Consider the following 15,130-nt stretch of genomic DNA (forward strand, 5'->3'; position numbering starts at 1 on the left):
CATTTGCACAATTAAAACTTGTGTGCTTGGCCACAGTAGTCCACACTCTGGTTACATCCCGTATAGATTACTGCAACACACTCTACGTGGGGTTGCCTTTGAAGAGTGCCTGGAAGCTTCAAATGGTCCAGCGTACGGCAGCCAGGTTGCTAACAGGAGCGGGGCTCAGGGAGCATACAACTCCTCTGTTGAATCAGCTCCACTGGCTGCCAGTTTGCTACCGGGCTCAATTCAAAGTGCTGGCTTTAGCCTATAAAGCCCGAAATGATTCTGGCCCAGTCTATCTATCTGAACGCATCTCTCCCTACGAACCCCCCAGGAACTTAAGATCATCTGGAGAGGCCCTGCTCTCAATCCAGCCTGCTTCGCGGCATATCTGGCGGGGATGAGAGACAGGGCCTTCTCTGTGGTGGCTCCCTGGCTGTGGAACTCCCTCCCTAGGGATATTAGATCAGCCCCCTCCCTCCTGACTTTCCGAAAAAGAGTAAAAACTTGACTCTTTGAGCAAGCATTCGGAACAGACAAACAGACAAACTAGAGTTGGAAATTGACCCAGGAACGGCCAAGACAATGTAACGGATGAAGATTTGAACGAGAGGACATTTTTTCTTTTTAAATTGTTTATTATGCACGGTTGTTTATGTTTAATTGCACTTGATGTTTTTGCTTTATTAATGTATGTATTTTGTTTCGGCATCGAATTGTGCCGACTGTGTATACCGCCCTGAGTCGCCTTCGGGCTGAAATGGGCAGGATAGAAATAATGTAAATAAATAAATAAATAAATAACTCTGCAAAACTGCAATCCTGGGTATTAAACTGTTGCATTTTGTCATTAAGTGAATGTACTGATTTTATTCACCAGGGAAGACACTTTGGTTTTATATTTTACATCTATATATGTTAGTAATATATTCTTGACTGTTTTCGTGCAAGTGTTGGTATCCTGTGTTGCTTAGACTGCATTATGCTTATATAAATTGTCATGGCTATTGGATTGTTGCAAATAGAATTTAATTTGAATTAATTTGAACACTTTGCTGGCATTTTAATTTAGGTGGATTTTGAATATTAAATTATGGACTTCTAGTTCGTACATGTGAAAGTGGTGAGCTGTTCTTTTTAACTTTTTAATCTTTTTATCCCTTACTGAAAGTGTTTTAAGCATTTGTAAAATATTTCTAACACCAGAGTTTGCTTCTCAGCCTTTTGGTTAAGATCAAGTGTAGTATCTGTTCTTATCAGTATAACTGCCTATCTTTACGATGCCCAAATAACCACATTAAGCAGAAGCCACTTCTCTAAGATTTAGAAACTCCACGCCCCTTTAATTGCAAAAAAACTTTTCAAATTACAGTAAAACCACAAAAAGTGGCATTACCCCTCACTGTTGAAGCCATATTGTGATGACTGCACAGCTTTGGAAAAAGGGAATTTGTTGCAGGCAACTTACTAATGCAAGCTCTCAACAGAATTTAATAGATTTTATATGTTCTTCCTTTATTTAGTCAATAAATACAAACACATTTTAAATTCAGTAATGTGTGAGAAGGGTGTTAATTGTTAGATCAGTGTCTTATCATTTATATATATATATATATATATATATATATATATATATATATATATATATATGGCAATTGAGACATTAATCCAACATAGTTTTCACTGAAATAATTGACTGTGTGTGTGTTCCAGCTAGGTCATGATGCTATTATTCATGGCAGTGAATGAGCGAAATCAAGCATTCTTCAGCTAAAAAAGCTCAACAGTCTAGTTCTGCCATCTCTGAAAGTAGACATACATGAAACTTTGTCAATTATGGATATAAATGCAGAGAACTGGAAGAGAGGAAATATGCAATCAGCAGTAGCTCTGATTAAGATAATTTTGAAGGCATGGTGTTATTTAATTTAGGGAGGATGAGCAAGAGCTTATCTAAATAGCTATAGCAAAAAAGGTTCTCGTGCTTGTTTTTTGCCTGTAGAGCTGTCTGTGTGTGATTTGTAAGGAGAAACTTTCCAATATGTGAAGCCATAACTAGATTCATTTTATATCTCAGAATTAGTTAGTTAGTTAGTTAGTTAGGTGATCCCTCGTTTTCCGAGGATGATTGTCTTCCAATATTCTTGTGGGTTCGTATGTGGCTGTGGAGCCCTATTCTTGCTCTGCATCTTCTTCCGCGGTGAGGGCATTGGTTTCCAGGTGGAAGGCGGTCCCAGTCGGGGTTGGCTTGACGAGCCTTCCTCTTGGCATGCTTCTCCCTTTTGCCCTCCATTCGTGCCTCTTCAAATTCTGCAGCACTGCTGGTCACAGCCGACCTCCAGCTGGAGCGGTCAAAGGCCAGGGCTTCCCAGTTCTCAGTGTCTATGCCAGAGTTTTTAAGGTTGGCTTTGAGCCTGTCTTTAAATCTCCTTTCCTGCCCACCAACATTCAGTTTTCTGTTCTTGAGTTCGGAATAGAGCAACTGCTTTGGGATACGGTGGTCGGGCATCCGGACAATGTGGCCGGTCCAGCGGAGTTGATGGCGGAGGACCATCACTTCAATGCTGGTGGTCTTTGCTTCTTCCAGCATGCTGACGTTTGTCCACCTGTCTTCCCAAGAGATTTGCAGGATTTTCTGGAGGCAGTGCTGATGGAATCATTCCAGGAGTTGCATGTGACGTCTGTAGACAGTTCACGTCTCACAGGCATATAGCAGGGTTGGGAGGACAATAGCTCTATAAACAAGCACCTTGGTATCCCTACGGAAGTCCTCAAACACTCTCTGCTTCATTCGGAAAAATGCTGTGCTCACAGAGCTCAGGTGGTATTGTATTTTGGTGTCGATGTTGACTTTGGTGGAGAGGTGACTGCCAAGGGTGCGGAAATGATCAACATTTTCTAATGTTTCACCATTAAGCTGCATCGCTGGCATTGGAGAGGGGTTGGCTGGTGTCTGCTGGAACAGCGCCTTGGTTTTTTTGATGTTCAGTGACAGGCCGAGTTTCTCGTATGTTTCTGCGAAGGTTTAGAGTGTTTAGAGTGGCTTGTAGATCTTCTTCTGAAGATGTTGTCATCAGCATACTGGAGTTCTATAACAGATGTTGTTGTATCTCAGAATTATAGAGCTATGATTCCACTTTAACTGCCATGGCAACATCATGTGGGATCCCGGGGTTGGTCACAGGAGAATATTCTGACTGAAGTTGAGCCCCTCCCTCAACTTCCAATGACAGGGTTCCTCAAGATGTTGTCATGGCAGCTAAAGTGGAACCACAGCACTATAACTGTATAGTGTGACCTGGCCCTAGAGATGGGTTTACTATTTTATTGAGATGACTCTCAATGGAACCATGAAAAGGAGATGTCCTTCACCCTACTAATTCACCTTCGTACTTAGGCCAGGCATCCTCAAACTGCAGGTCTCCAGCTGTTTGGGCCTTCAACTCCTGGAATTCCTGACAATTTAACAAGGTCACTGGGGCTTCTGGGAGTTGGGGGCCCAAACAGCTGGAGGGCCACAGTTTGAGGATGCCTGGCTTAGACCATAGGGTGCCCCCGTCTATGATGCTATGAAAATATTAGCAGAGCTGGAAGCAGACATGGCAGTATTGATATCTGTTACATTTTTAAAATAAAAAAGAAATGTTAATAGTTCATCAGTTCAACTGTCAACCCCTGAAATTGCCTTCTCACTATTTAAAACTGTTAAAACTGACTATGAGAGGCACCAATGGGGTTTTATTTGTGACCACCCACCCCCCCCACCCCCACCCCCTTTTAAAGAAATCTAAGCCAATTAATTTTGCAAATGTTCCATGTGTGTTTGCCACCCAGTATAGAAATAAATTAGAGCCTAAATATGGGGATGTAACATCTGTCATTATATGTGAGAAAGCTTTGAAGATTTTTCTTGGCAAGTCATAATTGCTGAAACTGCTCATTTATGCAAAGCTTGGCACATGTGGATTGTGAATGTGACAGTGGATCGAGTCAACTTGTGCAGCTGTTACTTTCATGTTTCAGTGGGATAAATCAAGATATGTAGATTTTTTAAACAACCATATTAATGGTCAGCGTTCTTTTGAAATAATTCAAGATGGATTTGCACTTTCGATAGGAGTTTCTCTTAACTTTCAGGTCTGATACTATCCCTGGGTGTGGCTGAGTGGTCCAGTTTTTCCTGTTTAGTTCTCATTTTCAGTATGTGCTGTACTAGTTCAAATTCCTAGTGGGTACTCACATGAAGAAATGAAACAGAGAGCCTTCGCATAAAACAACACCAGTTAGGACCAACATGGCATTTTGCTGCTTGAAGCAGAGAGTGGGGTAAAAAAAATCTTCAAACATTTCTGCTTAGACCTTGGAAGTGGAAATGCAACACTGGCAGATTAAATAAAAACTAATTTGTTGGTCCTTCACAACATCTAAAACAGCAGCTTGAGATCCCTACCTCTGCCTAAGAGCAGGACCATTGAACTCCTTCTCTCAACATCTGCTAGGGAGAGTCTGCAATGAGCAGAGTGTTGGACTAGATGACCTTAGAACTTCCTTCTAACTCTTAGATTCTATAGTTCTGGGACTCTATGGACCTCTTCACACGCGGGTTTTAATGGGATGAGGAAGGGGGCAATGTGCGTTGCTGTCCTCTGATGAGGACAGGGTGCCAACCTGCCTTGTCCTGTCCCCACCATATGATGAGGGAAGGAGAGAGGGCACGCTGGGCACCTGCTGGTGAAACGGCATGGTGTGTGAAGAGGTCCTATGACTCCTTCTCCAAAGACACCAACTCTCTTTGTGTGGGAAGTAGGAGTCCGAGAGTATGTGTGAGAGAGACAAAGAACATTTGCAAAATTCATTGAGCTACTGAACTTTGGTTTCTTTGTCAAAAGGAAAATAAAGGAAGAGAAATATTTTTTTAAAAAAAATTCCATAAATCTAAAAGATGACCAATGAATGCTGCATGATTCAATGGGACGTATGAGCGGATATATGTTTGAAGCATTGGGGAATGTATGTGCAACTGAAGATGGAGAATACTGCTTCCAACTCTTTCTCAGTCTGAGCCAAACCAGACCTTAAGCTCCCCCCCCCCCCCTATGTGGCAACCTCTGGCTGCAACATAGGTCCTACCTATTCTCCTTTGCATACCATGGCACCAACTGAGGCCTTTCCCAGTATTGCCTCAGTTGGTGCCATGGTATGCAAAGGAGAATAGGTAGGACCTATGTTGCAGCCAGAGGTTACCACCATTGGGGGAGGGGGGGAGGAAGGGGACTGCCATCCTATGTTCCCGGGCCTCCCAAGTCTGGGGAATGTAAGATGACAGTGGGAACAATTGTGGACGGTACCATTTGGGAACTGTCCCAACTGGCCCATGAGGCCCTTAATCTCCATTCTGAATTCAAATGTGGGGTGAGACCATGTAAAATGGTCTGGATCTGTGTGGATCAGATGCCATGGGGCTGATCCATTTCTACACCAACCTAAGTGGTCACCCTTTTTCTTTGCCACTGACATGAATTGATAGGTAACATATCTGATCGGCTGCCCTGCATGTCCCAGGATGGAAGAAGATAAAGCAATGGTTCTCTCCTTGCTTGGTCAATTAATTCTGCTCCTTTTCAGAGTAATCTTGTGAGAATACGTGGGACAGAAAGGAAAAGGAGCCAATTCATGTTCACCAATCCCATTGTTCATTACTTTCTAATCAACCTTTTAGTTGATTAGTTTATTTAGTTGCTGTTTCCCTCATTACCATTGTTGGGACCCTTTAAGTCAACTAACACATGGTGATCCTATTACTACCTGAGGGCATGCCTACAGAGATGAATGTGTAATGTTCTTTGCTGGGGATATGCTTTGTGACATTCAAGATCCCTTTATTTTTGTCCTGGGATGTGGGAAGAGAGAGTCAAACGTCTTCCTCAAAAGTGATTTGCCATTGCCTTCCTTTCTGCTCAGGGCTGCTACCACTTCTGCCTTCATGTCCAAAAGGTTTCTTGGCAGAGCCAACTGGGGAAGCAGTTTGCTCAGAATGAGGTGTCCCCCATAAGATCAATGATGAGAGGTTTGCTTGGGATATGTCCTCTCCATTGATCACCTGTATGGGTGATAGAATCATAGAATCATAGATATGGAAGAGACCTCATGGGCCATCCAGTCCAACACCCTGCCAAGAAGCAGGAATATTACAGATGGCCTCTGTATAAAGCTTCCAAAGAAGGAACCTCCACCACACTCCGGGGCAGAGAATTCCACTGCTGAACAGCTCTCACAGTCAGGAAGTTCTTCCTCATGTTCAGATGGAATCTCCTTTTTTGTAGTTTGAAGCCATTGTCCCATTGCGTCCTAGTCTCCAGGGAAGCAGAAAACAAGCTTGCTCCCTCCTCCCCGTGACTTCCTCTCACAATATTTATACATAGCTATCTTATCTCCTCTTAGCCTTCTCTTCTTCAGGATAAACATGCCCAGCTCTTTAAGCCGCTCTTCATAGGGCTTGTTAAAGAAAGCAACCAGTGCTATTGCTAGGAGGTATCTGTGTAACATCTTTTCCCAGATACATTGAAATTCCTTCTCCCACCCAGCAAGACCATTTAAAATGAGAGATAAAAACTTTATCTCCCCCTTCACCTCTCTGCGTATGTTCTTCAGCAGTCTGGTATATAAGATAAGAAGCTTGGCAAAACACATTAGGGTAGAAGCATTCATATTTCTATTGATGCTGAGATGATGAAAGGTGTTTCACACATTAATGCTCATCTGCACAATTGCAGGACAGACTGTACTGCCTTAATCTGAGATGACTTCTTCTTAAATACATAGTTTTAATTAGGAATAATGGTCCATGTATATTTTGTGTCTGTACTATGTTCGATGTTTCATTGTCTTACATAGCTATACATATTTTATGAATGAAACTGTCTATTCACTACGTACCTAAATTATAATGTAATGTGCAATGAAGTGTTGAGAATGAACACATTATTTTTTTCAAAATTTAAATCTAAGTTTTCTGTTCCTGATACTGTAATCCACATCAGAAAGCAGGTTGCGGAATTGCTTTGCTATATATAGAGAGAAAGACAGAGAGAGAAGCAACATCTGGTAGAAGCATACAAAGTATAGCACTGCAAGCAGCTACTGTACTACAGTTCTGCTAACTGAAAGTACCAGCAGAGTCCAACTGTAAGTGTCATCATAACCAAATGAGATGACATGAGTGAGATGATTATGTTATCATTAGGCTCATAACAAAGGTCAGGACTTCATGGTTGCCATGACAACCATGAGGCTGTTCCAAGTGGTATCAGGTCCCACTCATGTAGGTGGTCACACTCTGGATTTGGTCTTCATTGTGGATGAAGGTAATGTTGGTGTGGAAGAGCAAAAAATTCTTCCATTGTCATGGACAGACCATTATCTGATCAGACTTAGGCTTACTGCAACCTTGAACCTCTGCAGAGGTGGAGGACCCATTAAGTCTTATGGATCCAGAAGGATTCCTGATGTCTCTTGGGGATTTTTCTGCCACGGTGGTCGATGGTTCTGTCGAAGCCCTGGTTGACCTCTATAACCAGGAGGTAGCCAGGACGGCAGACACGATCGCCCCCAAACGTTCCTTCTTGCTACGCAGAGTCAATCCAGCGCCATGGTTTACTGGCGAGCTGGCAGCAATATCTGACCAAAACCAAATAGAGAGACACCATGACTTCCCTAAATCTAGATACTATACAAGTCATCCAGTTCTTATTTATAGGGTATTTTCTACTGTGAGAGGGGAATTGTGGCAAGGACCCTGCTTCTGCATGTCATAATGGATGTCACTCACAAAAGGGAATGGAAATGTCAATCAGGTACTTCCTGATTCACAAGGGAAGAGATCCCTGTTGATCACAGCAGGCATGGTTGCGTTGGGCTAATATGTAACAACACAACTAAAGTCATCTTCTAGATTCACAGCTGATAAAGTATGCTTCATTTTCTTATATGAATCTGTGCAGACCTTCAGGTTTTCTCAGGCCCAGCATCTCCACAAGCACATTTAACATGGACAAGAGGAAGGCCCTTCTGAGTGGTCTCTCCCAGACTATGGAAATCCACTTCAGTGGCAGGGAAAGGCTCTTTTATTAAGGCTGGCTTTTGCCAGTTCACTGGCTGCTGAAGAAAGTGCTTCATTCTTTAATCAATGTATTAAATTTGGCTGGATTTTTATATTTTGTTTATCTACATTTTGTTACAAGTTTTTGGGAGGATCTCTGGTGATCAATGTGCAAAGTGGGCCAAAGGATGCAATGATGCATGAAGGGTGCTTGCTTTGTGACAGCCCATTGCCTCAGCCTTATCTTCTCGTTCCCTGGGCAGCTCTGCTTGGTCCTATATAAGCTTATAGGTTTTTTTTTTTAAAAAATAGTGAAAATAACAAAGGATGCTGATACAGGGCTGACATATTTCCCTATATTTTGTTACAGATGCCTCACAAGTCCAACAAGAGAGAAATTACCAGGACACCAAGCCTCTTAGAGGAATTGAAATTCAAACATGACTATAAATTCCTAGATCTGCTGGTTCTGTAAGTTTATACATTTTTCTTAACCCTTGTATGTGTATGTGTTGTTGCAGTTATAGAGGATGTATTCCCTTATATGACTTCCCCCTTCTTTTCTAGATGAGCAGCAAATCATAAATAATTTGAACTGCATCCAAGAATTGCATTCCCTTCATAAATACAGGAGGTTTCTGCACACCCAATATTTTAGAATAGCGTGAACAGTACCATAGTTTGATTATGTTTATTTTATTTCTTGAGATATGTCCGAGTATGGTGTAGTGGTTGGAGTACTTGGGAGTCCTAATAATCCCTGCTGGCTCATGAAACACACTAGGTGAACCTTGCATAGTGACTGTGTTTCAGACTGATCCACCTCACTGTTTTTTAAGGGTAACATCAAGAGGAAAACACAAAACAAATCACAATGAACATGTGGTTGCTCCTTTTCACAGCAGGGTTTGCAGCCTTCTTAATTTTGCTACACATATCTTGAAAAGCAGGACAATTCATCAAATGTCATCAGTGTAGTAGAGCAGAGTTTCTCAAACCGTTCTCCTCCAGATGTTTTGAACTTCAGATCCCACAATTCTTAACAGCAGGACTATTTTAATAAGAAGCACTTAAAATACACACACACATGTTCTCCTCTCCAGCAGGGACCATACTTCCTTGCAGTGTCAGCATGTTAACATCTGTGTTGGATCTACACTACCAAATAATGGCCTTTGAATTGCATTATATGGTCAGTGTAGTCCAGTGGTACCCAACCTGTGGGCCCCAGCCCACAGGTGGGCCATGAGACCTAAAATAAAGTCCACAAGAGGGAGAGAAGGAAGGAAGGAGACGCCAGCATATTGCCCTCGCCCGTGCTTTCTCGGCTGGCAGATAAGACTCACCTGGTGACACGCACGAGGGGGCAAGAGAGAGAAGCAGAGGGAGAGAACTGCCCCATGGTTGGCATGGAGACACATCACTAAAGAGCGCAGGAGCCGGTGGGTCAGTCCGCGCATGGGGAAGAGGGCAGGCTGGCCTTGGTTGGCAAGGCGATGCCTTGGCTTGATATTTGGGTGCAGGGGCTGCTTGTCAGGTGCCTCTCCCTTTTGCCATGGCTCCGAAGCGTCCCAAGAGCAGAGGTGGTGGGGGGACCCCTACAACCCCAGGGACTGGCTCGAAAAACTGGGAAGCTGGACTGGTGGCTGCCTGCTTGGAAGAGGTGCATCGAGGTCTATTTTCTATAGGAACTGTCATTAGGTCCACTGGAAATCCAGACCTTCCACTGTTGAAAAGTCAATGAACTGCAGGCCTTGCTCAGGCACAGGTACAAGCAGGCTTCATGTCGCTCAGTCCACCTCCTCCCTTTTCCTTTTTGACTGGAAGGAGGGCTTCCTCTGATGCTCTTTTCTGCTTTCTTTCCTCTTCCCATCATAGCAAGACCTTCAGGACCCTTCCACACAGCCATATAATTCACAATATCTGCTTTGAACTGGATTATCTGAGTCCATACTGCCATATAACTCAGTTCAAAGCAGATAAGTTATTATTATTATTATTATTATTATTATTATTATTATTATTATTATTATCTCCCATTCCAAACACAAGAGTTGTAATGGGAATGAGCCCTTTGCAAGACCCCGTTTAGTACCCCAAAGCAGCAGCAGTAGTAGTAGTAATAGTAGTAGTAGTAGTAGTTGTTGTTGTTGTTATAACTGTTAGGGACATTTTCTCTGGTCTTGCTCTTTGCTTTTTGTATTTTTTTTCAACCTCAGCCCCCTCCCTTTCTTTTTTTACATGAGCATTAACAAAATCCATAGATAATAACACAGCCCAACCAAAAAAAATTATCGGTGTCTTCATTTTTGGCCTGTTCCTGGGGTTATTTGGGGTACTGATTCAGAAAATCGCATTGGATAGACCACATCAGCTCTAGATTATTAAATATGGTTTTATGTGGGCGAGCAGATGGCGACTTCTTGATGGCATATGTTCTGTATCAGAAACTAGAACTGTTGTGATCTTTCCAATATAATTTTCAGAATCAGCATCACAAATAACCAAACTGAATCTAAAGTTGACCAAAACCTGATTTGTAACTCTTTTGGTGCTAATGGTGGAGAGTGGTCGGTGGTCAAGTGGTCCCTGGTCAAAAAAAGGTTGGGAACCACTGGTACAGTCTGATATAATATTGTTTTGACTACATTGAATTACATTATATGGGTCTTCACTACAGTGCCTATATAATGCAGTTCAAACTGCATTATTTGATGACATAGTTCCAAGTTTAGTCAGTGGAAGTACTAGTGCAGTGGTTTTCAACTGGTGGGTCCACAGGTGTTTTGGCCTACAATTCCCATAAATCCCAGCCAGTTTACCAGCTGTTAGGAGTTGAAGGCCAAAACAACTGGGGACCCACAGATTGAGAACCACTGTACTCGTGGCTTTAATCTGAATGTTCTTAAAAGTAGCGATTCAAGGTGCCTAAACGTATTTGCAGAAATGAAGTGGAGTGTTGTTGTTCATTCATTCAGTCATTTCTGACTCTTCGTGACCTCACGAAGTACTTTAAACTAAAACCCAGAACATATTATTTCACCCAGCTAGTACAGAAAGTAGCCAGGTGCTTCCTCAACTTTAAAATTTAAATTGAGGGAAAGTAGACAAATATAATGCTTATTAAATTAAATGAGACGGAGTGAAACAGATAACATGGTACTGGAATAAAAAGTCTGATGCATATTCCCTTAATGAACAGGAGATGGCATAATCCAGCAAAAGGTTCAAGCTGCTGTCTTCAGGAAGGCATCCACGTCCCTCACCCATGATCATTAATCTCTTTGAGCTGTCTTATTTGGAGAACTCTATCCTTGTCCAGGTCATTTGGGTCTTACCTTTGTGAACCTGAAGGAAAAGCCAGGTCTTACCAGAGTGGTTTAACTCCTTCAGGTTTCTTGCACATCATGTTCTCTGGGCTTCTTCTGAAGCATAAATATGCTCAGTGTGAGCATCCAACTTGCAACGGAAAACTGAGAGGGGACACAAGGGTCATCCTGGTACGCTGAGCTAATGAACCGATTATCACTAGAAGTCTAGTAGTTTGAATAACAATGAAGGAGAGAAAGTGCTACTGAAATAGGGGGGGGGGGGGGGTTAGGAAGTAGGACTTGGGAAGCAGGATTTCCAATAGGATTGCTGATGACCGGTTGAAATTGTCCTCAAACTGCTCAGACAATCCAATTACTGCAAGATTAGGAAACATTTTCCTATAGATGGTTTTGTGACTGTCTTTTGAGATGGTTCTGCAGTCTGTCAGATGCACAGTCAAATCCTCTGTGTATGCAGCCTTTAGAACTACTTAATTAACACAAAAGGCAATATTCCATTTCAAATGAATTGTTCCTCCCATGCACATCCGCTTCTCTTGGTGTCTCCCTTTCTTTTGTCTCTGCCATTCATCCACCGAGTAGCCCATAAATCTGGTTCTGAAGACTGCAGGAATGTACTTCATCAACAGATGCCACACCAAAGCAGCCTAAGAAAGTATCTATATTCAAATAAAAGCCTCACTGATGAAGGAAGCCTTTACAATTGTTGCTTGTTTTTGAGCTTCCCACTTGCTCCACGGGTAAAGTGGCCTATTCTACTCTAAACATTGCAAAATGAATGTAATTACTTAATATGGATGCAAAGAACCCAAAATAAAAGCCATAACGCCATCTTAAATGGCATGTGGCTTAAACAAAACTTGAAGCATAAAACAGATACTTCCACATAATTTAATATTCTTGTCTTTACGCTATAGTTAAAACCTTCATTTTCAGATGCCACTAAAAGTTTATTGCAGTTACAAAGCGACACATGCAAACAAACTGTATAACATATGAAAAAATAGCACTTAAAATAAATAATACTCTGCCTATTCCTGTCAACTCCAATTCTTTGTTATAGTTCTCTGTTATTCATTTTGATAATTCTTCTTTAATCCTTTAATCATAATTATCCTTTAATAAGTCTCCTATAATCTTTGAAAGGAAGACTCCACATTTAGCCCAAGAAATAGTTTTTATATCAAATTAAAATTCTCTGAAGAACATATTTTCTGGTGTTGTTTTGTTGCTGGCCAGATTTCGCAAAGGTCCAACCTACTGTTTCCCACAAGGCAAGAACATAGATTTATCATTTAAATTCACATGTAGGCACTCGTCATGCTATAGCTCATCAGAATGATTGAATAATGGAAAAGAGAGGATTACAACCCAGGATGAGCTTATAGTAAAACTCTCGTATCCACAGGGGATACATTCCAAGACCCACCTGTAAATGCCTGAAGCCATGGATAATAGCAAACCCTATATTTTGATAATATGTAGGTCATCAGCACACCATAGAATCACACTGGAGGACCTAGGGATGCCCACAACACTTCCAGTGGGGCGATCATTTTTGGAGCATGAATAGGTGAATGTGTGATATCAAATCAGTGGATGAAGGGATGTACTGTATAAAATTCAATATAGTGAAATTAAAGGTGGAATTCAAATGTAATTAAGCCTTGCACCTCAGATGACTCCCAGTGCAGATGGGAAAAGCAATAGCAGCCAAAATTTCATCTTTAGGCTTCTCTCTAGGACTGCTATCCAGTATGGGCTACAACCAAGCCAAATCTCTGATTAAACAACCAATAACTGACATTGAGTGCCAATTAGAGTTCGTCAATGCCCCATCCTTTATTATCGATGGAGTTAGTAGGCTTTGTACCTCTCCTATGTAATATCTAACAATGCTAGGGGTTTCCAGCCATCGGGGGGGCCTTCACTCTGGCACATTGCCATGCGCTCCCATCTCGTCATGCTATATTGGAAGGTTGTTACCAGAAGACCCCATACGCTGAGAGACTATGCTCTTGTGACTCAGGACACATGGAACAGAACATGTGCTTCTTCAGTGACTGTTCTATAGAGATATTTGACCTTGTCTCATTACACCATGGCTACTCAAACACCCAGGACGCTTTGGACAATGTTACATCACCCTGCTGCTTTCAGATATGAACTCGGCTATAACCTATAATGTTACAAAGTTCTGCACAGCAGCAATTAAAATCCAGCAAGTGATGACTAATAGCACCAGCTAGTACAAGTCAAGATTTCATACCAGCAGAAAATTATAGTCTTTTAATTATAGTATTTAAGTATAGTATGGATGTTGTTCCCTCCTCTGTCTGACTGGACTTCCTTTCCCTGTGCCACATGAACACCCCAATGCCCTCCCTTCAGACTCCCTTCCTTTTAAATCCATTAATTGTGTTGGGTTTGGCTTCGATTCTTGGGTTAATTGTCTATGAAGCCTTCATTGTCTTTCCTCACATGCTTTCAGATGTCCCACAAAGTTGGTATTGGATAATGTGGCTTGTGTTTCCTGGATTAGAATGTCCTTTTGTTTAAATTATAAACATCATTAATGGGTCTATTGACATTGGATTACAGATATTAGCACTTCCACAGATGATGATAGAAAAATTGGATAGAATTTATATAAAAATTACATCATCTTCAAGTTTTTTTACATGACACCTTTTGCCTATAGAGCAGGTTGGGATGAAATGCCAAAATCAAAGCCAATTTCCTTCAAAGTGTTGTAATAAATTAATTTGAATTTAATTAAGTGTTGTAATTAATTGATCTGAATTAAGAAGGAAAAGTATAAACGTGTTTTGCCACTTGAAAGCCAAGTGGCTGCTGTTGTGTTGGTCCTGCATTGTGAAAAAGGTGCTCCAGACGAGGAGAGTATGTACAGTGTTTAAGTCCTCCAGTGTAATCCAAACCAGCACTCTCATATGAAATGCAAGGAAGGAGAATTAGTCAACATTACAAAGCTTTTAAAACATCCCATTCAAGTATGTTGTGTTGAAGCAATTGCAACTTTCCTCTTGAGATGAATGGTTAACAAATATGATGGGTTAGGTAGAATATCTTCCAATCTAAATAGAAGAATGAAATTCTATTCTACCCAGAACTAATTAAATCCTTCATTGCGGTATTTAAATAGTTCAGTGACAGAGAATGTACTCATAAACATGCTTTATGTTTGTTTGAAGTCTTCCATTATTCATAGAATTACACACATTGCTGGCAAGAGCCATATAGACTGAGTTTCTTTACCAGTTGCAGAATATGATAATTTTGTTGTGGCTTTCGTTGAGAAAGAGCTTTGCTGTCGTGGACATGACTTTACCTGACGCAACAGATTCAAAGGACTCTATCATAGAGTGCAGCCCTCTAGGTGTTACTGTTGCAATTCCCAACAGCTGTAGCTAGTAGAGGGCAATTTTTATTAGCCCTCGTAAGTCGTATCAAATTTGTTAAATTCATACTTACAAGGAGATATATGATACGTGGGCATGGCTCATGCCAAAAATTTAAGAATTGAAACCTACCCCATGCTTTTTTATTTTAGTTTTGTAAATCTCAGAAGGCTCCCAAAGTCAGTTTCATTTTCATTACAAAGAAGCAAAGCTGAAAGCAAAGCCAAAAAGGCTGCCTTAATGCCTTGCCTTTCCTCTGTAAATTAATGGAGTCTCACCATTAGGAGCGGGGGGAA

General features: G+C 41.4%; 1 pseudogene; it reads left to right on the forward strand.

The window, feature by feature from the left end:
- The first annotated feature begins 1,193 nt into the window (after positions 1–1,193).
- LOC132762220 (U2 spliceosomal RNA) lies at positions 1,194–1,302 on the forward strand (annotated as a pseudogene).
- Positions 1,303–15,130: the final 13,828 nt, after the last annotated feature.

The sequence above is a fragment of the Anolis sagrei genome, chromosome 1 (genome assembly GCF_037176765.1).
Source record: "Anolis sagrei isolate rAnoSag1 chromosome 1, rAnoSag1.mat, whole genome shotgun sequence".
NCBI classification, from domain to species: domain Eukaryota; kingdom Metazoa; phylum Chordata; class Lepidosauria; order Squamata; family Dactyloidae; genus Anolis; species Anolis sagrei.